The sequence below is a fragment of the Eriocheir sinensis genome, chromosome 9 (genome assembly GCF_024679095.1).
Source record: "Eriocheir sinensis breed Jianghai 21 chromosome 9, ASM2467909v1, whole genome shotgun sequence".
Lineage (NCBI taxonomy): Eukaryota > Metazoa > Arthropoda > Malacostraca > Decapoda > Varunidae > Eriocheir > Eriocheir sinensis.
In genome coordinates, this window is record NC_066517.1 from 11,713,240 (window position 1) to 11,740,377 (window position 27,138).

At 39.8% G+C, this 27,138-nt stretch overlaps 1 pseudogene; it reads right to left on the reverse strand.

Moving 5' to 3' along the window:
- Positions 1–2,273: 2,273 nt before the first annotated feature.
- Positions 2,274–27,138, reverse strand: part of LOC126996280 (lachesin-like) — a 35,643-nt pseudogene continuing 10,778 nt past the window's right edge.

Consider the following 27,138-nt stretch of genomic DNA (forward strand, 5'->3'; position numbering starts at 1 on the left):
CACTTCTCTTCTTTATTTCACCTATCTATTTTATCTATATTTTCCTCTATGTCTACTTTTCCTCCCTTCTGTCTCTCCCCCTCTCTCTTTCTCTTCCCCTCCCCCCTCTTTCTGTCTCCTTTCTCTCTATCTTTAATCTTCAAATCTTTTATTTTTCCCCTCCATTTGTTCCTTTATTTCTTCCTCACATCTGGTCTCCTCCGTTCCTCATTTTTTCTCTCTCTCTCTCTCTCTCTCTCTCTCTCTCTCTCTCTCTCTCTCTCTCTCTCTCCTTCCTTCCTTCCTTCCTAACTCCTTTCTCGTCTTGTTTTTTTCTCCATTTCTTTTTTTCTCTCCGTTCTTTCGTTTATATTCTCCAAACACCTGCTGGTCTTCTCTCCAACTTTATTTCTTTCCTCCTTTTTCTTCCCTCCTTCCTTCCCTCTTTCATTTCTTCTTCCTCCCACTTCCTCCTTTACTTTTTCATTCTCTGCTTCTCATATCCTTTACTGGCCCGTTTTATCCCTTCATTTTGCCTTATTCCAGTTCCTTTCTATATTAATTTTTCTTCTTTTCATATTCTTCCTTCCTTCCTTCATTTCGATTTTTTTTAGTTTTTCCATCTTTATTCTTTTCCTTTATTTCCTTTCGACATTTTTTTCCTCTCCATTGCCTTCTTCCTTCACTCAATTTGCTTCCTCAGTTTTGCTTTATTCAATTTTCTTATTTTTCTCAATATCTTTATATCTTTTCTTAATTTTCTTCTTTTTCTTCAATTCGTTTCGACAATTTTACTTTATTTTCTTCTTCCTTCTCTTCTCAGTTTCTTTGTTTTCCTCTCCAATTTCTTTTGTCTCTCAATTTTCTTCTCCCTCTCTCCTTCACTATCTTCATTCTCTCAGCTTCTCTTCACATTTTCCTCTCCAGTTTTCTTCATACTTTCAATTTTCTTTTCCATGTCTCCTCCATTTTCTTTCTTTTCTCAATAATTTCTTTTGACGTTTTCCGTTGCATTTTCTTCCTTTTTTCAATTCGTTTCTTCAGTTTTCCTCCATTTTCTTTTTCTCAGTTTCTTTTAATATTTTCTCCAATTTTCTTCCTCTTCTCAATTCCTTTCTTTAATCTTCCTTTCCGTTTTCTTCTTTCTACTTCCTCAATTCGTTTCTTAATTCTTCTCTCCATTTTCTTTATTCTCAACTTCTTTTAACATTTTCTTCTCCAGTTTTTTCCTCCTCTCGATTCCTTTCTTCAATTTTCCTCTACATTTTCTTCTTCCTCCTTCTCTCAATACTCCTCCATTTTTTTTCATTCCTTCAATTTCTTTTAACATTTTCTCTCCATTTTTTTCTTCCTCTTCAATTCGTTTCTTGTTTTCCTCTTCATTTTCTTCTTCCTTCTCTCAATAATTCGTTTCTCAATTTCTGCTCCAATTTCTTCATTTTCTCAATTTCTTTTAACATTTTGCTCTTCCGTTTTCTTCCTCCTCAATGCGTTTCTTCAATATTGTTCTCCATTTTCTTGATTTGTGCCATTCCTTTTTACATTTTCCTTTGCATTTTCTTCCTTTTCTCAATTCGTTCCTCAATTTCTCCTCCATTTTCTTCATTCTCTCCATTCCTTTTAACATTTTCCTCTCCACTGCCTTCCATCACTCAATCCATTCCTTAATTTTCTCTCTCTCCAGTTTCCTTTCTCTCCTCAATTCCTTTCGACATTCTTTCCCTTCAGGTATCTTTCTCCTCTTCCTCCACCTCCTCCTCCTCCTCCAGGTAATCTCCCCCAGGTGCATTGTGGGTAAAACGACCAGGAATCTAACGACAGGAGAAGAAAAAGAAGAAGAAAAAAAAGAAATTACGGTCCATATTTTTCACTGTCTTTTCTTTCCCTTTCTTCTAAAGTGAAAATGGGTAATCGTTGTGGGTTCTCTCTCTCTCTCTCTCTCTCTCTCTCTCTCTCTCTCTCTCTCTCTCTCTCTCTCTCTCTCTCTCTCTCTCTCTCTCTCTCTCTCTCTCTCTCTCTATTTTCTCCTTCACTCACATCACATTTTTTTTCTTTGGTTCCTTCCATTTTAATTTTCATTCTCTTGCTCCTCCTGCTCATTCTCGCCTCCCTCCTCCTCCTCCTCCCGTAAGTGCTCGGGGCCAGATGCAAAGTAAACGAAGAGATATAATGAAAACAATCGAACTTTTAATGAAGAATAATTATAATGGAATAATTTTTTACCTGGGCATAATCAGGAGGCGGCGTCAGGTCTAAAATTAATTAAGCATACACACACACACACACACACACACACACACACACACACACACACACACACACACACACACACACACACACACACACACACACACACACACACACACACACACACACACACACACACACACACACACACACACACACACACACACACACATCCACACACGCACACGCACAGGCACACACACACACACCTGTTTGTCACACCTGTCTGTCATGTACCTTCATTATATTACACATTTTAATTGGATAGCACGGCGGCAGGATCGTTCAGGTGTATGTTTTTTTTTTCTTCATTGTCTTTTCTACCTTACGTTGATTAATTAGTTTTTTTTTTTCAACGCCACGTAATAAAACACAAGTTGATGCATGTCTTAACTTACGCTTAATACAAATACTTAACCTGATTCGTACTAAAACACACACACACACACACACACACACACACACACACACACACACACACACACACACACACTTTTCGCTACACATTATCTGCCTCGTCTAGAGTTACGAACATCAAAATTAATGATTCACACACTCGTTTACAATAATATCGACTGCTGGCGGCCGTGACACAGACAGGAGGGGGGGTGGGGTGGGGTGGTGGGGGTTGGTGTGGGGGGGAGGACGTTAACGGTCTCTTTCTCTTCCCCCCCTTCCTCCTCTTCCTCCCTCTCCTCCTCCTCTTCCTACTTCTCCTACTTTTCTGCATCGTGTCATCAGTTAAGAATAAGCCCCGCTTCCTCATCCCAGCTCTGTGATTGATTAGTTTTCAAGCTGTTCAGACGCAGTAGCGCGTTTGATTGGTTCCCTGGGCGTGAGGGGGCGGGGCCTATTCACTTTGTTAGCCTGGACAGTTTTAGGTAATGTCCTTTTTTATTAAAGTTAACCTGGACAGTGTTAGGTACTGTCCTTTTTTATTATGCAAGGTCACTCACGTATTCTTGGTTTTGTTTTAGTGTAGTCTTTATTGGTCATAGAATTACCTCTACTCAGTATCAGAGAATCAAACACTCCTTCTATTATTAGTGTTTTCGGTGTAACACTCAAGCACACACATAATAATATAATACACAGATGTTTGTTTTAAATGGACACTTGTGCACTAGAACATAGGAATAATATATACACTTAGGACATGTCTGACATATCGCCTTCGTATTTTTTTGACATGTAAACACGCTTAGAGGAGTATGCCAGACCCTCAACTTTTTGACATAAACACATCTAGTTAAGACATGTCAGTTTTTGGAGTGGACATGTATGATTATCAAGGACATATCAGTTTCGTACTTACACTAGGGCATATCATCTCCCTTTAGACACGTGGAGCATAGGGTCGTATCAAATACCCTCACCCACACATCATATCCGCACTCAAGACACATCAGTTTCATCCCTATACAGACGGACACACCACGGACCTGCTATGCTATCCTTGGACACGTAGGGAATAGGAATAGAATATCACATTTCCCTCACCCCGACACACTCGCTCACCATATCAATTTAATATATACACACACACGCGCGGCACTGTGTAGTACGTCAGTCTCTTATCTAAACAGTCTCGGGGGAGGCAGAGTTCACGGAAGGGTACTTGTGTGTGTGTGTGTGTGTGTGTGTGTGTGTGTTTGTCACCAGCTAGGAGGTTGTGACATGCCCCGGAGATACATTCACTGAGGTACGATAAGGGAGGCGTAACAAGTTCTCGCGTTTTCCCTTGGGCGATTTGTGCCGCTGATTTAAGGTTAAGTCTTGTGTAGAGTCGCTCACTTGCTCAACGTGGTGGCGGCGGCTCGGCTCGGGATAGGAGGAAGGTGGCTTGTGGTGTGTTCCCGGAAAGTCTGCGGGAGTTGGCTTCCTTGTTTCGCGTTCGTTGCTCCTATTGTGTTGGTGTAAGGTAGGGCTGTAGGGAAAACAGGTTCTTAGGGGATGTTGTGTGTAGGTTGACTGTCACTTTGTAGTCTCATATCTTTGTGTATCCTTGTGTATACTTGTGTCTCTTCAGCATCTTACTCCACCAGGCTCTGAGGGTGTTGGTGTCAGGATGTCAGGTAGGGAAAACATGTTCTTAGGGGTTGTTGTGTGTTGGTTGACTGTCACTTTGTAGTCTCCTTATGCATCCTTGGGCCTCTTTAGCCTCTTAGTTCACCAGGCTGGGGACACCACACCGCCACTTTCTGCTTCGTTCCTTCAGTTCTTCTTCGTGTTCTCCCTTTTTCACCTTCTCCCTTTTCCTCTCTTTAGCTTCTTTACTCTGATGCTTCACTTTCCACACCATTCACTGATCCACTCCGCCTCCCACTCCAGTTGTCTCTCCGTTCTGCCTCCTTCCACTATAGTTACATCTCTTCATGCCACTTCGGCCCTCTCCATTCCACTTCACCCTTCCACTATAGCCCCATACCGTACCTTCACTCCATTACTTTCATTCCACTTCGTTTCTCGTTCTTCTTACTCCATCCTTTCCATTTCACTCCCTTTTCCACTATAGCCCCTTACCGTTTCTCCACTTCATCCCGTTTAATCCACCACGTTCCTGGCTCTTTCCACTCCAGTACAAAGCTCCTTATCCATCACTCCATTCCCCTTCCACTTCATCACTTTCACTCCACTACGTTTTGGGGTCTTTCCACTCCAGTACATAGCTCCTTATACACCACTTCGTTTCCCCTTCCACTCCATTCCGGGTCCTATTCACTCCTCTGCAATCAGTACCACTCCAGTTGCCCTTCCACTCCACCCACTCCACCTTGCACAGTCTTGAAGGGAAGGTAGCGAGAGGGAGGGTGATAGGTGAGAGGTCAGGCTGTTCAGGTGCGTCTGTGGCTCCCTGTGGCTCGGCTGTGGCTCCCGGCGTGTGGCTCATCATCTCAGCCTCGCCGCCGCCCACACCTGCAGCGCCCCCAGTAGGAGTGGTGCGGTCAGGGCTGCCAGGGGTCTGTGGGCTACGCCTGTCTGCACGGCCGCCGGTTGTTCCCCTGCACCGAGACCAAGACCAGATTAGGGGGATGAAAGGGTCTGTTGTGGGTGGGTTGTGGGTTTGAGGTGAGGTGAGGTGAGACGACGTTAGGTTAGGGTAGGTGAGGTGAGGTTAGGGTAAGGTTAGGTTAGGGTAGGTGAGATTATGATCAGGCATGTTGAGGTGAGGTTTGGTCTGGTGAGGTTAGGCTAGGTTGTTAGGTTAGGATAGGTGAGGTGAGGTTAGGGCAAGGTTAGGTTAGGGTAGGTGAGGTTATGGTCAGGCATGGTTAGGTTAGGTTAGGATAGGTGAGGTGAGGTTGGGGTAAGGTTAGGTTAGGGCAGGTGAGATTATGGTCAGGCATGTTGAGGTGAGGTTAGGTCTGGTGAGGTTAGGTTAGGTTAAGTTAGGTTAGATTAGGTGAAGTGAGGTTGGGCTGGTGAGGTGAGGTGAGGTTAGGTTAGGATAGGTGAGGTGAGGTTAGGGTAAGGTTAAGTTAGGGTAGGTGAGATTATGGTCAGGCATGTTGAGGTGAGGTTAGGTTAGGTTAAGTTAGATTAGATTAGGTGAAGTGAGGTTAGGTTTGGTCAATTAAAGCTAGGGTTAGGACTGGTCAGGTTAGGTTAGGTGAGGTTAGACTAGATTATGTTTTATTAGGTAAGGTTAGTAGTTAGTATAAGCCAGGGTTTGTTGGGTTAGGATGTGTCAAGTAAGGTTAGTTTAGGTTAGGTTTGGGTGAGGTGAGATTTGGTTAGGTTTGGGTGAGGTGAGATTTGGTTAGGTTTTTGTTAGTTGTCTGGGATTGATAAAAAGAGTTATTGGTGAGTTAGTGCGTGTGTGTCAGTGGTGTCGCCGGAATACAGGGGTGATAGTGGTTCAGGGTTGAAAAAGAGTGGTTCGGGAGATTGATAGCTCACAGAATCGGTATGTGTGTGTGTGTGTGTGTGTGTGTGTGTGTGTGTGTGTGTGTGTGTGTGTGTGTGTGTGTGTGTGTCATTCTATTATATTATACGTTGGCGTCGGATGTTGATTGGCGTCGCCCTAACTGTGCCGTATGTTACTCGACGTGTAGATTTTTCTCCTCGTAAATTGACACACACACACACACACACACACACACACACACACGCAAACACAAGTATACACACAAACACTAGCAGCGTTTAGCGAACTTTTTTTTTCTTCACTTGTGTGGTGTGAGTGCGATTGCCGAGTAAATGCCATTTGTTATTGTATTAAGAGATGCTTGTTTCGTGCCCTGAGTCTTGACGATTGTTGTTGATAATGTTTCATTTTCACTGGTGTGTGTGTGTGTGTGTGTGTGTGTGTGTGTGTGTGTGTGTGTGTGTGCTTCGGAGCTTCAGGGTACTTGATGTCTTGACCTGCTAAGTGTGAAGGAGTCAGTCGGAATAAAGCAGAAAAGGGTATTGATTGTCTCTCTCAACCCCTGCCGCTACAATTTTTTTTTCCCTTGAACTGCTTCCTTTACTGTAAAAAAAAAAAAAAACACTTCCCTCCCTTCCTCTCCCTCTACCTGCCTTACCTACCCCCACTTACCTCCCTACCTACCTACCTACACCACTACCTTACCTACCTATCTACCTACCTTGCACCACCGTAACAAGGAGGGAGGCGGGCCGTGCAAAGGTGGGTCAGCAGGTGTAGTTCCCGGCGTGGCGCGGCTCGGCTCGGGGCACGGAGAGGTAGGAGGTCACGCCTGTCTTGTCCCCCCGTGTGATGATGCTGGCCTGACCCTCGTACTGCAGCATCTTGTCCCCGTGGTACCAGTGCACGAGACCCGCTGTGGAAGGGAGGAATGAATAATCAGCAAATAAGTTACAGGAAACATAGAAAAGTAATGACAGGAAGATTGGTAGATGTCTTGTATATTTATTCTTGTATATTTATACTAGTGAACGAGACCCGCTGTGGAAGGGAGGAATGAATAGAGTAATCAGCAAATAAATTTCAGGATACATAGGAAAGTAATGAAGATGACGGAAAGACTGGTAGATGTCGTCTTGTATATTTATTCATGTGGTATACTAGTGAAGGAGACCCGCTGTGGAAGGGAGGAATGAATAGAGTAATCAGCAAATAAGTTACAGGATACATAGGAAAGTAATGAAGACGACGGAAAGACTGATAGATGTCGTCTTGTATATTTATTCATGTGGTATACTAGTGAAGGAGACCCGCTGTGGAAGGGAAGAATGAATAGAGTAATCACAATGGGGATGTAGGTTTTAAAGCGATAGAGTAACTGGATGATGGCTCCTTTTGTTGTTATCCTGTTTCACCTTTTTCTTTTTCTTGAGGTACACGAACTAAGCCTACCGGGGATAGAGAGACAGGCTGATAAATGAGGTATATTATGGACAGGTGGGTTGATGAAGGAAAAGATAGATGTACAGGTTAATGGTGCTGGTTCGTCCCTTACACTGCATCATCTTTATCTCGAGACACAGTGAGCATGGTAGATAGAACCTATTTTTTTTACTGCAAAGGAAACAGCACAAGGGCACACAAATAAGGAAACAATAAAAAAGCCCGCTACTCGCTGCTCCTGTAAAGAATCCGAAGAGGTGGCCGAAAGAGCTGTCAATTACTCCTTTGTATGTCTTTCTTTTAGTTTGTCCTCTCATGGTTACCAATACATTTATACTCTTAGGTGTGAACAGAACTCATCCCTCTCCCTTTCCCTCTCATTTCACTTCCCCCTTTCCTCCTCCTCTCCCCTCACCATTCCCATCACCCCCTTCCCCTCCTCCCTTCCTGCCTTCCACATTCTGCCGTTTCCCTTTCCGTCCCCTCTACCCCTTGCCCCCTCCCATCTCACTGCCCTCTTCCCTCCTCCTCCTCTCCCTCCCTTCCTCATTCTGTCCCTTTCCCCCATTTTACTTCCTCCTCCCCTCTCCTCCTCTCCCTCCTTTCCCCGTTCTCTCCCCTCTTCTTCCACTCAACCCCTCCCCAACCTATGTCACTGCCCCTTTTCCCCTCTTCTCCCCTCTTTTATCTCCCCGGCCCTCTCCTCTTCCTCTCCCCCACTTCCTTCCACATTCTGTCCTTTCCCTTTTCGTCCACTCTACCCCTACCCATTCCCCCTGTCCCCCTCCCCCTCCCCCGCCCCCTCCCCCTCCCCTTCCCCCCCCAGTGGTGTGAACAGTCAGAGTCATCAGTCATCGCGGCGCCGCTCCATTAGTTGCCCCTTTACACCTGTTTCGCCGATCCATCACTTTCCCGGCGCAGGTGTGACAATGCCTGATGCAGTGCTGGCCCCTTTTTTTCTTTTATTTTATTTTCGACAGTGTTTATATGATTCGCTTTTTTTGTGTGTGCGTGTTTGGCTGTTTGTTCGTTCGTAAGTTGATGTATTTTTGTTTATTTGTATGCATGTTTGTTTATTTGTTGATCTGTGTGTTGGTATGTGTTGTTTTTTTGTGTGTGTTTGTGTGTCAGTGTGTCTCTACTTGTCTCTGTATCTGCCTTTTTTCTTTTATTTTATTTTCGACAGTGTTAATATGTTTCGTTTTTTATTTGGGTGTGTGTGTTTGGCTGTTTGTTCGTTCGTAAGTTGATGTATTTTTTGTTTATTTGTATGTATGTTTGTTAATTTGTTGATCTGTGTGTTGGTATGTTTTTTTTTTGTGTGTGTGTGTCAGTGTGTCTATTTGTATCTACCTGTGTGTTTGTCTCCCTCTTCCTTTTCCTGTCTTCGTATTTAACTCTGTGGCTGTATCTATCCTGTATCTATCTATCTTTGTGTCTGTCTTTATTTTGCTATCCATTTAGTTTCATGTTTGCTTTCTTAATTACTTCTCTTTGTGTGTATATATCTCTATCTTACTGTCTGTGTTCTCTCCTGTTTGTTTGTTTGTCATTTCCTTTGTTATTATTCTACTATACTTATTGATTGTTTCTTTTTTTTCTTGTCCTCTCTTCTCTTCTCTCTTCTCTAATCTTCTCTTCCTTTCTCTTCTCTTTTCTTTTCTTTTCCACTTCTTTTCGTCTGACTTATTTAGTGTTTTACTGTATTGATTGTTTCTTCTCGTCTATTCTCTTCATTTCTCATCTTACTTATTCATCGTTTACTTTACTTATATACTGTTTTCTTTCTCCTCAGGCGGGACAGCACGGGGTGGCGGCGCTGGCTGGGTCGGGGGTCACATGGGGACTGCCGGAAGTACGTCGTCGGGTCCTGCCTTGACGCGGGGCAGGACACGACGGACCGAACCCCCACTGAGCCCTGAATGTGACCCCCCGCCCACCACCACCACCACCACCGACAACAACACCAACACCAACGCCGGAGGAGAAAGGTAATTGCGAGTCTTTTCTTTATCTCTTTTAATGGTTCATGTTGTTATTTGGATGTTGTTGTTGTTGTTGTTGTTTGTTATAGTAGTAGTAGTAGCAGCAGTAGTAGTAGTAGTAGTTGTAGGAGGAGGAGGAGGAGTAAGCGTAAGAGTAAGAGTAAGACGAGGACGAGGACGAGGACGAGGAGGAGGAGGAGGAGAAGGACGAGGAGGAGGAGGAGGAGTTTTTATTGGTCAAGGAAGTAGGTTAAGGTTAAAAAAGAAGATAAAAAAGCCTGCTAATCACTACCCCTGTATAAAAAAGAGTCTAGAAGAGCGGCCAAAAGAGAGGTCAATATTGTGTTGCGAGGTGGTAGTAATAGTAGTAGTAGTGGTAGTATACTGGGGGTGGTGGTAGATGTAGAGGTAGTAATCAAACCTTTTTTTCCATTATCAAACATATACTCGTAAATATGGTTGATAATAACATAAAAAAATATTTGATTGCAAAATGTTTCCTAGCGATTAAATGAGGGAAGCTTGCATTCGGAATACGGTTTTAGTGGAATATCAGAAAATAAAAAAAAAGAAGTGCATGCATGAGGGAACCAAGGGGGAAGAAAGAAATAAAGAAAAAAAAAGTGAATAAAAGAAAAAAAAAAGAGGGTCAGCCCCCACGCAGGGAATAACCAAAGAAAAAAATAAACAAGTAAAATGCAGAAGTGCGCATAATGGCGAAACAAAAATGAAATGAAATAGAACTTTTACGTGGAAAAAAATAACATTGTAGAAACAGATAGAGAAGGAAACCGATAGCAATAATTAAAGGAAAAAAAATAAGGAAATGGAGTTTAATCGAATAAGTGACCCAATCAAAGGAATCAGTCAGTCAGTCAGTCAGTCAGTCAATTTACAACTGCTGAGTCAGTCTGTATGCAAATATGTCGGTCAGTCACTCAGTCAGTCAGTCAAACAACCATTCAGTCAGTTAGTAGGCAAATATCCCAGTCATTCAGTCAGCTAGTCAGTCAGTCAGTCATATAGCCATTCAGTAATTTAGTAAGCAAATATGTTAGTCAGTCAGTCACTCAGTCATAGAACAGTTCAGTCAATTAGTAAGCAAATATCTCAGTCATTCAGTCAGCTAGTCAGTCAGTCAGTCAGTCATACATCCACTCAGTAATGTAGTAAGCAAATAAATAAATTATGTCAGTCACTCAGTCAGCCATTCAGTCGACAGGCAGTAGTCAAAGTTGATTAATACAAGGTAATGATCAGGTATGTAAATAAATCCAAGTAAAGAAATGTCAATGTGGAAATTTGTCAGTCACTCAGTCAAGTATTAATTTGAACAAGATGGAGAGCAAGTGTAAATTCAAGTGAACAGGTTATGCCAGTATGAAAATTTGCCAGTCAATCCCCAGTAAGTGTCATTCCAGGTGAAATAGTTATGTCAGGATGGAAATTGTCACTCGGTCATTAATTCAGACCACTCAGTCCATCGATCACTAACTCAACACGGCAGCAAGTCCATGCCAATACAGGTGAGCAGGACAGGTGTACAGCGGGAGCTTGTGGCGTCTCGTAACCTGTAACCTCCGTCTTGTGCCATCACCTTTACCTGTTATACCTGACCCTGTCCTCCCCACCTCTCCTCTCCTCTCCCTGCTGCGTCCTTCTCTTAACCCCCCACCGACGCAGCCTTTTAGTGGTGCTCAAGGCATTGCTGTCCACCTGGGGATTATAATATTATAGTCCCCCTCCTTGTTGGGCTTTTATACCGCGTGCTTTGTTATGCTTTTAAATGTGTTCTGCAGGGGAGGGGATAGAGTGTTGGGGCTGGGAGGGGCGGGGATGGTGTTGGGTGAAGTAGGATGCAGGGGACGGGGTTGGGTGGGGTGGGTTGTGGTGGGTTGGGGTGTTTTGGGGGTGGGTTGGGAAAGGTGATCCAGTGGCAGTCGTTAGTGGGAGGGTTGCATGCATGGGTTTTGTTGCTGCTGCTGTTGTTGTTTATTGTTATTGTTATTAGTGTTGTTGTTCATGTTTTTTTGTTAGTATTAGTGCTGTGTTGTTATTATCATTCATCTTGTTTTTCTGATTTTTTTGTTCTTGTTCTTGTTGATGTTTCTCTTCTAGTTTTTTGTTATTTATGTTCTTTTTATTGTTGTTCTTGTTCCTGCTCTTCTTATTCTTGCTCCTCTTGTTCTTGTTCTCATTATCATCACATCATTACTGTTATCTTCATCATAATCATTACCTCGTCAACGTCAACGTCATCATCATCATCATCATCATCATCATCATCATCATCATCATCATCATCATCGTCATTATTACCATTAAACCTAGGTCTCATTATAGCCCAGGTACGCATGTGATGTCTATAGTTAACTCCATTTCCATCGATCACACTGAACTCATATTTTTCCGTTAAACTTACTGGAAACACACACAGCTCATCTAGACCTCTTTCCCACACTATTCACTCTGCACTTACTGATCTCTTTATATTTTGTACGTGTTTAAACCGTGTATGTAGGCGAAAGGCAACACAGGCAGTCCCTAATTATGTGAACTCGAGTTGTGGGTAAATTCGTAAATCCACAAAGCGATTTCGAAGGTAGAACTAAGTAATCCTCTTATATAAAAATGATGCCAAATGCTACTTCGTTCGAGAGTCAATCCGCGGCCTTCAGTTCCAATGGAACCCACAATTATAGGGAAACTAAGGAGGACAGTGACTAAAGGAAGAATAGAAAGGAGGACAGTGACGAGAACGAAATGTAGAGAGGAAAAGGAGAATAGTGATTGAGAGAGAGTTATAGAAAGCAAAAGGAGAGCAAAAGGTGTGAAAGGGGGAACTATAGAAAGGAAAAGGAGTAGAGTGATGAAGGGGAACTTTAGAAAGGAAAAGGAGAACAAGATTGAGAGGGAATTACAGAAAGAAAAAAAGAGTATAGTGATGAGGGAATTATAGAAAGGAAAACGTGAATAGTGAGTGAGGGAATTATTGAAAGGAGAAGGAGTAGAGTGATGAAAGGGGAACTTTAGAAAGAAAAAGGAGAATAGTGAAGTGAAAGAATTATAGATAGAAAAAGGAGTATAGTGATGAGAAATAAAAGAAAGTAAAAGGAGAATGGTGAATGAGGGAATTATTGACAGAAAAAGGAGGAGTGATGATGAGGAAGTTAAACAAAGGAAAAGGAGAATAGTGAAGAATTTACTATAGAAAGGAGAAGGAGTACGGTGATGAGGGAATTATAGGCAGGAAAAGGGAATTATAGAAAGGAAAAGGAGGACAGTGATGAAGGAATTATAGGCAGGAAAAGGGAATTATAGAAAGGAAAAGGAGGACAGTGGTTAAGGGAATTATAGAGGGAAAAGGAGGACAGTGATTAAGGGAATTATAGAAGGAAAAGGATGACAGTGTTTAAGGGAATTATAGAAGGAAAATTAGGACTGGTTAAGGGAATTATAGAAGGAAAAGGAGGACAGTGGTTAAGGAAATTATAGAGGGAAAATTAGGACAGTGGTTAAGGGAATTATTGAAGGAAAAGGATGACAGTGATTAAGGGAATTATAGAAGGAAAATTAGGACTGGTTAAGGGAATTATAGAAGGAAAAGGAGGACAGTGGCTAAGGGAATTATAGAGGGAAAATTAGGACAGTGGTTAAGGGAATTATAGAAGGAAAAGGAGGACAGTGAATGAAGGAACTATGGAAAAGAAGTAGAATGATGAAAGGAATGGAAGCTTATCTGTACGTGGGTGGAGGATTAAGTTCAGAAGCATCACCAACACTAAATTTCGGGTTTCGTAAAGCTCAGATTAATCGTAAGAACATCTGGAAGCAATTAATTTCGTAAGTAGGACATTGTTGTACTTGTTTTTTTCTTCTCTTTCATTATGGTCATCTGTTTTTAGTGTAGCTCATTAATTAATCAGTAATATACGAATTGAGTACTTTTCCTTACTCTTAATAGCTGTTTTTTTTCTTCTTTCATTTTTCATTAATTTTGGTCACTTATTTTTTTTAATTTTCGTCATCTGTTTATGGTATAGCTCAGTAATTATTTTCTATCAAACCAACTAAGTATTTTTTTTCATATCCTTAATGATTACTCTTTCTGTTTTTCATAAATTTTTGGTCACTTCTATTTTTCTTCATTATTGTCATCTTTTTCTAGTATAGCTCATTCCTTATTCAGTAATATACCAATTAAGTATTTTTCCTTACTCTTTAATAGTTGTTTTTTCTTCTATTATTTTTCATTAATTTTGGTCATTTTTTTATTGTTTTCTTCATTTTCGTCATCTGTTTTTGGTATAACTCATTAATTATTTACTATCAAACCAACTAAGTATTCTTTTTCATATCTTAAATAACTACTCTTTCTCTGTTTTTCATTAATTTTTGGTCACCTATTTTCTATTTTTCTTCATTATTGTCATCTGTTTCTAGTTTAGCTCATTCCTATACTCAGTGACAATCTAACTAAGCATTGTCCCATATCCTTCCTAATTGCTTTTCTTCTTCATTGTTTTCATTCATTTAGGTCATCTCTTCCCTATTGTTATTTTTCATTTTATCAATCTCTTTCCTTTACAAGTCATTCATTATTTGGTAACATTTGGTAACATATTTGATAACAGAGCATTTTTTCCATATTCACAATAACTTTTTTTTGCATTCATTTTGGTCTTTTTGTTTTTGATTTTTTCCTTCATTCTGGTAATCTCTCTGGTAAAAATCACTCATGATTCATTAACATACAAGTAAAGCATTTTTTCATATCCTTCGTAATGGCTTTTTTCTTTATTGTTTTCATTCATTTTGTTTTCTTTATACTGTTTTCCTTCACTTTGGTAATCTCTCTCTGGTACAAGTCATTCACGATTCATTAACATACAAACAAAGCATTTTTTCATATCCTTACTAATTGCTTATTTCTTTATTATTTTCATTCATTCTGGTCTTTTTTCTACTGTTTTCCTTCACTTTGTTAATCTCTCTCTGGTACAAGTTATTCATTACTCAGTAACATACAAAGTATTTTTCCATTATACTTTATTTATATTTTTTCCTTCATTTTGGTCATCTCTTTCTGGTACAACTCACTGACCATTCACCAACATACCAGCATAGCGTTTTTCCATATCCTCTGTAATTTTCCGAATATTACTCATCTCTTCTCGGTACAACTAATTCATTATTCAGTAACATTCTAACAAAACATTTTCCCATATCCTCCATAACGGCTTTGTCTATCGTTTTGACTAAGTAATGACCAACTCTTCCAGGTCCAACTCATTCATTATTCTGTATCATATACGAGTAAACGAAGCCTCATTTCGTATCACCAATATATTTTTTCCTCTTCTGTCATTCTCACTACCGTCACAACTCACTTCACACACTTCACATTACACAGCCCACTTCATATGTCGTATTCTCTCGTTATTCCTCTTTGCTCAATACTTTTTTCTTTTCTATCGTTTTCTTTACACGTACAACTCACTCATTATTACAAACTTCGTCTATTTTCCCTTATTCCTTTTAGTCCCTTCTTATTCCTCTTATTCTTATTTTCTTCGCTTCAATAGAACATACAACAAAAGGATAATGTTTGGTTTCGTCGTCCATACTCAATCTTCAGCAACGGAGGAGAATCCAATCCCTTATACTCTCCTTCCATTCGTCTGTACTCCTGCCTGTGTGGCTCTAAAACCATTTATTCTGCATCATTTAATTCCCTTCTTATTAATCCCTTATTACTCCACATCACTCGAACATAATATGACAGAAGGATAATATTTGGTGTCAGTAGAGGAGGAGGAGGAGAATTCAGTCCCTTATACTCATCCCCCATTCGTCTATACTCCTTTCCATGAGGCGCTCCAACCAGCCAAACCATTTATTCTTCTTCTCGTTCTCCATTCTCCATTCGTTCTCCATTTCCGTTTCGGCATTTATACGCAGGAGGCGGAGGAGGATTCAGTCCTTTATACTCATCCCCCATTCGTCTATACTCCTTTCCATGAGGAGTTCCAACCAGCCAAACCATTTATTCTTCTTCTCGTTCCCCATTCTCCATTCGTTCTCCATTTCGGTTTCGTCATCTATACACAGGAGGAGGAGGAGGAGGATTCAGTCCCTTAAAATCATCCCCCATTCATCTATACTCCTTCCTTCTCCGGTGCTCTTATTCTTCTTCATCATGTAATTCCCTTATTATTATTCCCTTATTAATCCGAATCACTCGAACATTTGGCGAAAGGATGTTAGGTTTTGTCGTCTATACGGTGTCTTCACCCGAGGAGGATTCAGCCCCTTATAATCCGTCATTCAATTCGTGTATATTCCTTCCCCGGGGCTCGAACCAACCATTTATTCTTCTGCATCATATAATTGGCGTGTGATTTGCCTGCATTGCCCCGAGCTGACGTATGGATGGGGGGGGGGGGGTTGTTTTTGCTGCCTCGCCCTTCATAAATTCTCGGCAGATGAATAGTAGATCATCGCCGCCCGCCGGATTTACGATGCTTTTTATCCGTATACAATTTAAATGTTTGCTGATGGTGAACGATGCAACACTGTAACTCAGGGATGGTGAGGGATGGGTGGGAGAGAGAGGAGGGATGGGGGAAAGAGGGGGAGAGGGAGAGAGAGAGGGGGAGAGAGAGGGAGGGAAAGAGGGAGGGCGAGGGAGGGGAAAAGTGAGGGAGAGGGAGGGGCAAAGTGAGGGGGAAGGAGGGAAGAGTGGGGGTAGGGAGGGAAAAGTGAGGGGGAAGGGAGGAGAAGAGTGAGAGGGACGGGAGGGGAAGAGTGAGGGGGAAGGGAGGGGAAGAGTGAGAGGGACGGGAGGGAAATAGTGGGAAGGAAAGGGGAAGAGAGGGAAGGAAAGGGGAAGAGAGGGAAGGAAAGGGGAAGACAGAGAAGGGGGAGGAAAGAGAGAGGGGAAGAGAGGGAAGGAAAGGGGAAGACAGAGAAGGGGGAGGAAAGAGAGAGGGGAAGAGAGGGAAAGAGAAGAGGGGAAGAGAAGAGGGGAAGAGGGGAGGGGAGGAGGGGAGGGGAGGAGAGAGAGAGAGAGAGAGAGAGAGAGAGAGAGAGAGAGAGAGAGAGAGAGAGAGAGAGAGAGAGAGAGAGAGAGAGAGAGAGAGAGAGAGAGAGAGAGAGAGAGAGAGAGAGAGAGAGAGAATTTATACCACTAAACCTATTGTGTTACCATTTTTCATCCTCCTCCGCGAACATCTTTTTGCGTTGATCGTATTTTCCGAAACGCCGCCGTGATTTATGGCGGGGCGCGGGAGAGAATTAACGGAGGAGGAGCAGGAGGAGGAGGGTGAGAATAAGGATGATGGTGAGGATGATGCTGAGGATGAGGATGAAGAGAAGTAGGAGTAGAAGAAAAAGGACGAGGAGGAGGAGGAGGAGGAGGACGTGGAGGAGGGGGAGGAATGAGAAGTAAGAGAAAGAGAACGAAAAAAAGGCAACAGTTAAACGATAGGGAAAGGGATAAAAGGAAAATGCAGCAAAACAAGAAACAAAAGCAAACAAGAAAAGGAAAAAATGAGAGAGAGAGAGAGAGAGAGAGAGAGAGAGAGAGAGAGAGAGAGAGAGAGAAAGAGAGAGAGAGAGAGAGAGAGAGAGAGAGAGAGAGAGAGAGAGAGAGAGAGAGAGAGAGAGAGAGAGAGAGAGAGAGAGAGAGAGAGAGAGAGAGAGAGAGAGAGAGAGAGAGAGAGAGAGAGAGAGAGAGAGAGAGAGAGAGAGAGAGAGAGAGAGAGAGAGAGAGAGAGAGAGAGAGAGAGAGAGAGAGAGAGAGAGAGAGAGAGAGAGAGAGAGAGAGAGAGAGAGAGAGAGAGAGAGAGAGAGAGAGAGAGAGAGAGAGAGAGAGAGAGAGAGAGAGAGAGAGAGAGAGAGAGAGAGAGAGAGAGAGAGAGAGGAATAATTTACGTTGTTATGGAACCGTCTCCTTGCATCCGGTCAGCTGCCTCAGCAGTTCACACACCGGCAACAATATAAACTGTTTGTGAACCAGTGGCTGAACAATTTGTGAACAGTACCCAGGTTAGGCTTTCAGACAGGGGATATTAACTCAGTTCCCTTTAGCCTAAAAACTAGTGCCGCTATGTAATGTAGTGTAATAGGTACTAGGTCCTGGTGTAACATGTGTCTGTGTAAGAGAGAGAGAGAGAGAGAGAGAGAGAGAGAGAGAGAGAGAGAGAGAGAGAGAGAGAGAGAGAGAGAGAGAGAGAGAGAGAGAGAGAGAGAGAGAGAGAGAGAGAGAGAGAGAGAGAGAGAGAGTTTGTTTGTCTAGAGTAGCCCAAAGAGGAGAAAATATCATCTTTATCATTTAGAACACATTCCCTACGGCCGTGAACTTAAACAACAACAAAAACAACAACAACAACAACAATGTTTAAACGCAAAGAGGGGAAAAAGTGTGAGGGAAGGGAGGGGAAGAGAGGGAAGAGGGGAAAAAGGGAAGAGGGGAAGAATGGAAGAGAGCGGGAAAGAGGAAGAGAGAAGGGAAGATTATTCCTTTACCGTCATTAAGACCCTTGGCCCTATAGTTTATCTTGGCCAATAGTACAGAGATGAGCACCGGAGCCACGCGCAGCAATAGCGTATGCATCGAACTTTACTTACCTCATAAAGACTCACACGCCATCTATCGTTACGCCCCAAAGATAAAGAAACGCCATCTACCGTTAATCCTAAAACACACACACACACACACACACACACACACACACACACACACACACACTAAAAAGAAGGAGAGGAGAAAAAGTATGTCTTACGAACCCATAAACTCACGTACCGATCCACCACAAGAAAAAAAAAAATAAAAGAATGAAAAACAGTTGGTGAAATCAATAACTCTAAAAAACATTCAAACCATAAAAGAAAAGGAAAAAAAAATATATATCTCACGAAGCCATAAACTCACGCACCGACCTAACCTCAAGAAAAAAAAAAGAGGATGAAAAACAGTCAGTGAAATAAAGAAATGAAACAGTAAAAATAATTATAGTGAACCCGTGATTACCTCGGAGGTGTGCGGCTCAACAATCAAAGTAAGGAAAATAAGTAAATAAGTAAACAGCAAAAAGTTAAATTCGTATAAAATCATGTATCATAAACATATCCAGTACCAAAAATCGAGTTAGCAACAATTATGATCGTGTTCAGGAATTGCCGTGACTTAATTGGCTGAGCGGTTGTCATAGAGAGAGAAAAAAAGGAAAAATATATAAAGGAGTGAAAAAAAGCTAGTAAGAGTTGACATAGAAAAAAAAGGAAAATATATAAAGGAGTAAAAAAAAGCTAGTAAGAGTTAATGACATTGAAAAAAGGAAAATATATAAAGGAGTAAAAAAAAGCTTGTAAGAGTTAATGACATTGAAAAAAGGAAAATATATAAAGGAGTAAAAAAAAGCTTGTAAGAGTTAATGACATAGAAAAAAGGAAAATATATAAAGGAGTGAAAAAAAGCTAGTAAGAGATAATGACATAGAAAAAGAGGAAAATGTATAAAGGAATGAAAAAAAGCTTGTAAGAGTTAATGACAGGAAAAAAGGAAAATATATAAAGGAATGAAAATAAAGTTACTAATAGTTAATAATAGTATCCAGATAGTTAATAATAGTATAGTTAATAGCATACTTATGGACGCTATTCTTACTTTTACTGGTTTTATTTTATTTATTTACCAATTCTTTTTTTCTTTCCCATACTTGAATTTAAGGTTTTTCTATTTCCTCGTTTTATTTAGGTTTATCAATATATATATATATATATATATATATATATATATATATATATATATATATATATATATATATATATATATATATATATATATATATATATATATATATATATATATATAGTTAATAGCACAGTTAATAGTATAGATAAAAACAGTAATAGCGGTTTTTTTCCTCACTTTTTTTTTTGCCCTTGACCTGCCTCTTTTACTCTAAAAAAATAGTACCCAAGTAGTAATAATAGCAATAGTAATAGTATAGCTGATAGAATAGTTAGTAGCATAGAAAATAATAGTCAGTAATAGCAGTTTTTCCCTCACTTTTTTTTGCTTTTGACCTGCCTCTTTTACTCTAAAAAAATAGTACCCAAGTAGTAATGATAGTAATAGTAATTAGGGTAGGCGGTGGCCGAACTGGTAGCGTACTGGACCCACATTCGCCGCGTGATGGACGACGCGGGTTCGAATCCTCACGCTACCACTCGGATTTTTCAGTCACCGCCGAGTGGCTTAAAACTACCCACATGCTGTCCTGAAGACCACCCATCAACCCGGACTCTAGAGGAAGCCGTCCAAGCGAATCAAGAACGAGTTCCGGGGGGCAGCATGAGCCAATGCAAGATGGCGCCACTATAAACACTCGCCTGCGCCAGAACGGGCTGGGCCGACCATCAGGCCCCACCTGGAAGAAGCCTTGGGCCGACCATCAGGCCCCACCAGGAAGATGCCTACCGGCGCCACAGGCAACAACGAAAAAAAAAAAAAAAAGTAATAGTAAGCTGATAGATTAGTTAATAGCATTTTTCCTCACTTTTTTTTTTTGCACTTGAGCTGCCTCCTATCGTAATAGTTATAATAGCAATAGTAATAGTATAGCTCATAGAATAGTAAATAGCATAGAAAATAATAGTCAGTAATAGCAGTTTTTTATCCTCACTTTTTTTGCCTTGGCCTGCATCCTTTCCTCTAAAAAAGTAGTATCGTAACAGTAATAATAGCAATAGTAATAGTACAGCTGATAGAATGGTTAATAGCATAGAAAATAATAGTTCGAAATAGCAGTTTTGTATCCTCACTTTTTATTGCCTTAAGTTGCCTCCTTTACTCTAAAAAAAAATAAAAATAGTACCCAAGTAGTAATAATAGCAATGGTAATAATATAGCTGATAGAATAGTTAATAGCATAGAAAATAATAGTCAGTAATAGCGTTTTTTCCTCACTTTCTTTTTTTTACCCTTGATCTGCCTCCTTTACTCTAAAAAAAATAGTACCCAAGAGTAATAATAGCAATTGTAATAGTATAGCTAATAGAATAGTTAATAGCATAGAAAATAATAGTCAGTAATAGCAGGTTTTCCCTCATTTTTTTTTGCCCATGAGCTGCCTCCTTTCCTCTAAAAAAAAAAAATAGTACCCAAGTAGTAATAATAGCAATAGTAATAGTATAGCTGATAGAATAGTTAATAGCATAGAAAATAATAGTAATAGCATTTTTTTCCTCACTTTTTTTCCCTTGGCCTACCTCCTTTACCCTAAAAAATAGTACCCAAGTAGTAATGATAGCAATAGTAATAGTATAGCTGATAGAATAGTTAATAGCATAGAAAATAATAGTAATAGCATTTTTTTCCTCACTTTTTTTCCTTTGGCCTACCTCCTTTACCCTAAAAAATAGTACCCAAGTAGTAATGATAGCAATAGTAATAGTATAGCTGATAGAATAGTTAATAGCATAGAAAATAATAGTAATAGCAGTTTTTCCCTCACTTTTTTTCCCTTGACCTACCTCCTTTACCCTAAAAAAATAGTACCCAAGTAGTAATGATAGTAATAATAATAATATCGAGGTAGCAACAACTGTATCATCCAGGTGTAACAGTGTCTGGTTTGTTGGCTGCCTCCTTCACTCTAAAAAAAAAGAAAAAAATAGAATCCAACTAGCAATAATAGCAATAATAAAATCCAGGTAGCAACAATAATCCTATCCAGGTGTAGCCGTTGTTGGAGTTGTTGAGCAGCCGCCATAGATGGAGAAAATAAAAGGTAAAATGAATGAAAACGTGGAAAAAAAGTTCAATCCCATAAAACTATAAACCGTAACCGCCTTAAATGACACACACACACACACACACACACACACACACGCGGAATAATGGAGGTAGCAACAGTAATAATAATAATAGCCGGGTAACCGTCGATGGTGCTTTTTGCTGTGTTGTGTGTGTGTGGCTTTCAGGAAATATGCAAATGTGAAAAAAAATCTCGTGATGGAACTAATGCTAAAAATAATAAATAATAGAGAACAAAAATTACAAAAAATACTTATAAGACCAAAATTTGCGATGGAACTATAGATGAAATAGCATAAATAACCAAAATAACAGAATAACAACAATGATAAAAATAAAATGTGAAAAAAATGATGGTAAAAATAATAAAAAAACTAAAATAACAGAATAACAAAACAATGATAAAGATAATAAATCACGAAAAAGTGTCTGCTTCATAACGTCACTCACGATGAAAGTATAAGTAAAAATAACAAAAAAACAACTTACAAAATAGCAAAATAATAACAAAATAACAAATATAGCAAAATATATTTACTCAGAAAATCATAATTCAACATGATACTATAGGTAGTAATAACAAAATAACAGAAATAGCAAAATAACATTAATTAAGATAAAATAACACACAAAAATCACTCTTAAAACCAAAACTCACGATGAAACTATATGTAAAAATAACACTAATGACAACCAGGTAAAGCCGTTCAGATGCCTTTAAGCTCAGTCATGAATAAATTGATAAATGAGTCAAAGATAAATGACAATAAACTAAATAAATAATGAATAATAAATAAACTAATCCTAAAGAATATATAAATCCACCATAAATCTATCAACTCCCAACCTACCTGACGCGGCCTAATTGAAGGTAACACTCACACTAAGAGGCAGGCGGGCGTGTTGAGTGCCCGGGAGTGTTGCTTTACGGCTACGAATATATAACTAAAAAAAAAGATGTAACCCTCTTCCTCATAAAGGCGTAAAGGCAAGCACCAACCTTAAGTGCCCCCTCGAAAAAGAAAATTCCAGGTATCAGCAATAAAAAACAGGTAGGCGGGCGTGATTGCTTCCTTGATGGTGTGACTTTATTACTAGAAAATAAATAGAGAGGTAGTAGATTGAACCTTCCTTATAAAATCATAAAAGCAAACTCCAACCTTATGGCAATACACAAAGGCCAGGTAGCAAGAATTAGAAGCATGAAGGCGTATGTTACGGGTTCCTTAGAAATATGGATGCATTAAAGTAACAAAATATGAGGTAATAAAAAACGAACCACTTCCTTATAAGATCATAAAAGCGAACATTAACCTTAAGGCAAAACAAAAACAAACAAAAAACAAAAACAAATAAAAATCCAGGTAGTAACAATAATTGACTTCCTTTGAGATCTCGATGAACGTGAATAATAATAACAAGGCCATCGAAAAATAGACCCTCTTCATAACATCGTAAAAGCAAACACCAACCTCAAGGCAAAAAAAAAAAAAAAAGATTTGAGATGTATATGTAAAGGTAAAGTTGGGGGCATATGCTAAAGGTGTGCGTGGCCTCATTAAGATAAAAAAAAGACAAGCTCACGTAGCAACAAAAAGAGACCTGTAGGTTTTGAGATGTGAATTTATTAAAGTAACTAATAAATCTAAAAAACAAAAACAAAAGCAGAACCTCTTCCTCATAAAATCATAAAAGCAAACCCCCCTCCAAAAAAAAAAAAATAATAAATAAAAACATCAGGCCAGGCAGCAATAACAAGCAAGCCAAGGGTGTGTGTGGGGGTGAGGGTGGGTCGTGCTTACCTTGGAGGTGCAGCTGGCTGATGAAGCACGTCAGGTTAATGGAACTTCCGGCCTTCACGTACTCGGGGCCCTCCAGCAGCGGCCGCGCCTCTGTAGGGAAGGAAACGCCTCAGTTAGCCCGTTAATGCTGCACTTACCACGCATTTTGTTGCTTTAGGCGGCTTTTATTATCCCCGTAGACCCAAGTTTTTTCTCTCTCGGATTTTACTTGAGTTCATTGATGCCACACTTACGTACCTTTGTCTTACTTTTACCGGCCTTATTTTGTTGGTTTATTCTGATTTTATTTTCACTGTAGTCCTGAGTTTTTTTTTTACAACAAAGGAGACAGCTCAAGGGCACAAAAAAAGGAAACAATAATAAAAAAGGGTATTCTTTCTATCTCTATATTTATTTAGTTCATTGATGCCACACTTACGTACCTTTGTCTTACTTTTACCGGCCTTATTTTGTTGGTTTATTCTGGTTTTATTTTCACTGTAGTCCTGATTTTTTTTTTTACAACGAAGGAGACAGCTCAAGGGCACAAAAAAAGGAAAAGATAATAAAAAAAGGGTATTCTTTCTATCTCTATATTTATTTAGTTCATTAATGGCACACTTACGTACCTTTGTCTTACTTTTACTAGCCTTACTTTGTTGGTTTATTCTGGTTTTATTTTCACGGTAGTCCTGAGGGTTTTTTTTACAACAAAGGAGACAGCTCAAAGGCACAAAAAAGGAAACAATAATAAAAAAGGGTATTCTTTCTATCTCTATGTTCATTTAGTTCATTGATGCCACACTTACGTACCTTTGTCTTACTTTTACTAGCCTTATTTTGTTGGTTTATTCTGATTTTATTTTCACTGTTGTCCTGAGTTGATAGTGTATTCTTTCTATCTCTATGTTCATTTAGTCCATTAATGGCACACTTACCACGGATTTCGTTGCTTTACGCTGCTTTCATTTTCACCGTAGACTCGAGTTGGAGAGGATTATCTTTTCTCCGTTTTTACTTGGGCTCATTAATGCCACACTTATTTATTTTATATTTGCTTACTTTTATTGGCCTTAATTGTGTTTTTTTCCTTTCCTTTTTTTTCCGTATACTTGAGTTGATATTTTTCTTGCTCCGTTCTTGGGCTCATTAATGCCACACTTATTTACTTTATATTTCCTTACTTTTACTGGCCTTAATTTGGTTTTTCATTTTTTTTCCGTATACTTGAGTTGATATTTTTCTTGCTCCATTTTACTTTGGTTCGTTAATGCCACGCCTATGCCAGCTATTCATGCTTTTACTGGCCTTATTTTGTTTTATTTACCTTTTCTTTTTTTCGTATATCTAAGCTAAAGGTTTTTCTTTCTACGTTTTTACTTAAGCTCGATAAAGTCACTCTAGCTCGATAAAGTCACTCTTACATATGAAATTTATTCCTACTTTTCGTGGCCTTATTTGTTTGATCAGGTTTTTCTTCCTCCGTATTCCTGATTTTAAGGTTTTTCTTTTCATTTTTCCTTAAGTTGGTCTCCCGTTTTTACTTATTCAAGATTTTTAATTAAGCGCTATAATTACTTTTACGTTTTATCAACTTCGAATATATGAATGAATTTTTTTTGCCAATACTAGTAATGATAATAATATTTTAATATAGTCTCCGTCAATATTCTCCCATCAATTTTCTTTTTACGTATGATGTAGATTTTTTTATAGTAATCCTCCTCTATCCTCGCCTCGGCTATTCTTCCTATCACTGCCTCTCATCAGTAATGGCGCCCCTCATTGCTTCGGGTTCCTCTTGTTACCTCCGTTGTCTTTCTTCCGCCAGTATTTTTTTTACCTACTTCCGTTTTTCTAGATTTTTAAAGGTATTCGTCCTCTATATCCCCCTGAATCACCCTTCCTTATACTGTCTGTCTTCAGTAATGGCGCCCCTCATTGCTTCGGGTTCCTCTTGTTACCTCCGTTGTCTTTCTTCCGCCAGTATTTTTTTTTATCTATTTCCGTTTTTCTATATTTTTAAAGGTATTCGTCCTCTATATCCCCCTGAACCACCCTTCCTAATACTGCCTGTCTTCAGTAATTGCGTCTTTTATTGCTTTGGGTTCCTAGTAGTACCTCCGTTGATATTATTTCTTCTTTCTTCTTCCATATTTTTTCCTATTTTCCATTTTCTATATTTTTAAAGGTAATCCTCCTTTATATCCCATCAGTCACCCTTCCTAATGCTGCCTCTCATCAGTAATGGCGGCTTTCATCGCTTTGGCTTCCTAGTAGTACCTCAGTTGATATTATTCCTTCTTTACCTATTTCCATATTTTCTTTCCTATTTTCCATTTTCTATATTTTTAAACGTCCTCCTCTATATCCCCCTGAGCCACCCTTCCTCATACTGCCTGTCTTCAGTAATTGTGGCTTTCATTGATTTGGCTTCCTAGTTGTACCTCCGTTGATATTATTTTTTTTACCTATTTCCATATTTTTTTCCTATTTTCCATTTTCTATATTTCTAAAGGTATTCCTCCTCTATATCCCCCTCAGCCACCCTTCCTAATACTGCCTCTCATCAGTAATGGCGGCTATTATTGCTTTGGGCTCCTCCTGTTGATCCATTGATGCCACGCTTACACACGCCCTTGTCTCTACTTTTACAGACGTATATTTTTGATCAATGACTTTTTTGTACAATTACCCGTTTTGATCCCTTAATGCCACCCCATTACACGTTTTCTTTCCCTGTAATTACCCGGGTTTAAATGTTATTACTACCCACCTTTTTCTCCCTTCTCTCTCTCTCCCAGATGATAATTAGTTTTTTGTGTTTACCTCATTAAGCATTACAATTATCACAGGGTTACAGTTTTTTTTTTTGGTAAGTTGTCTAATTTTTTTCAACTGATTTAGGACAAATTTACACCGCTGAATCCGAGAATGACACCTGTTTCTCTCGATCAGGTCAGGTTTTTGTGCTAAGTTGATTTTTAAAAAATCTGATCTTATAACTAAATCGATTACTTTTTTGTGGCATTTTCGGTTGATTTTTGTTAATATTTTTCGTCCGAAACAGGTTTTTAAGGAAAATCGTTTTCTAAAACAATTCATTAATTAAATGTTATAAAAATTGATAAGTGTAGATTGAATAGTAGACACTGATAAAGGTAAGTTTTGATATTATCTCATCATTGTTCAAAATTCAGGGCATGAACTTCCGTTTCTTCGAACTCCTAGAATGTACAGCGGTAGGGGTGTCTGTCTTCAGAGTCTAACAGTATTCAGCCATCATAACTGCATCCCAGCGTCCCTGATATCTGGCCGCCATCTCTTTCATGTCCTGATGAAATCTCTCCCCCTACTCGTCGCTCATTGATCCCAGATTCTCAGGAAACCGATCCATATGTGAGAATAAGTAATGCATTTTGATGCTCATGTTGCATCCGAGGTTTCTGAAATCAGTCTGCATATTGGTGACAAGTTCTGCATAGTTCCTGGCCTTCTTGTTGCCAATAAAGTTCTTCACGACAAGAACAAAAGCCTTCCACGCTTCCAGTTCCACTTCGTTCATTGAGTTTTCAAACTCTGGATCTCTGATGAGCTGACGGAATTGAGGACGTCAATGATGCCAGCTTTCAACTTCTCCATGGTCAATCCTGGAAAAGCGTGGCACAAGTAAGTGAAGCAGCCACCATCCTTGTCCAGAGCTTTGGTGAACTGTTTGATCAAGCCGAGCTTGATGTGCTGTGGCGGGAAGAGTATCCTGTCTCTGTCCACCAGAGGGTTGTTTATGACGTTCTTTGCTCTGCAAGGCTCCAATTCCTCCCGTACAGGCCAGTCCTTCTTCGTGTAATCCTGAGCTTTGTCCCTGCTATCCCACATGCACAGAAAGCACGGGTACTTGGTGAACCCGGACTGTTGTCCCAACAAAATACAAAAAATACCAGTTAGTAAAAAATTGGCGCATGTAAACTCTTCAGAATTCGTTTATTCAAAGAAATAAGAAAGATTGTTGCC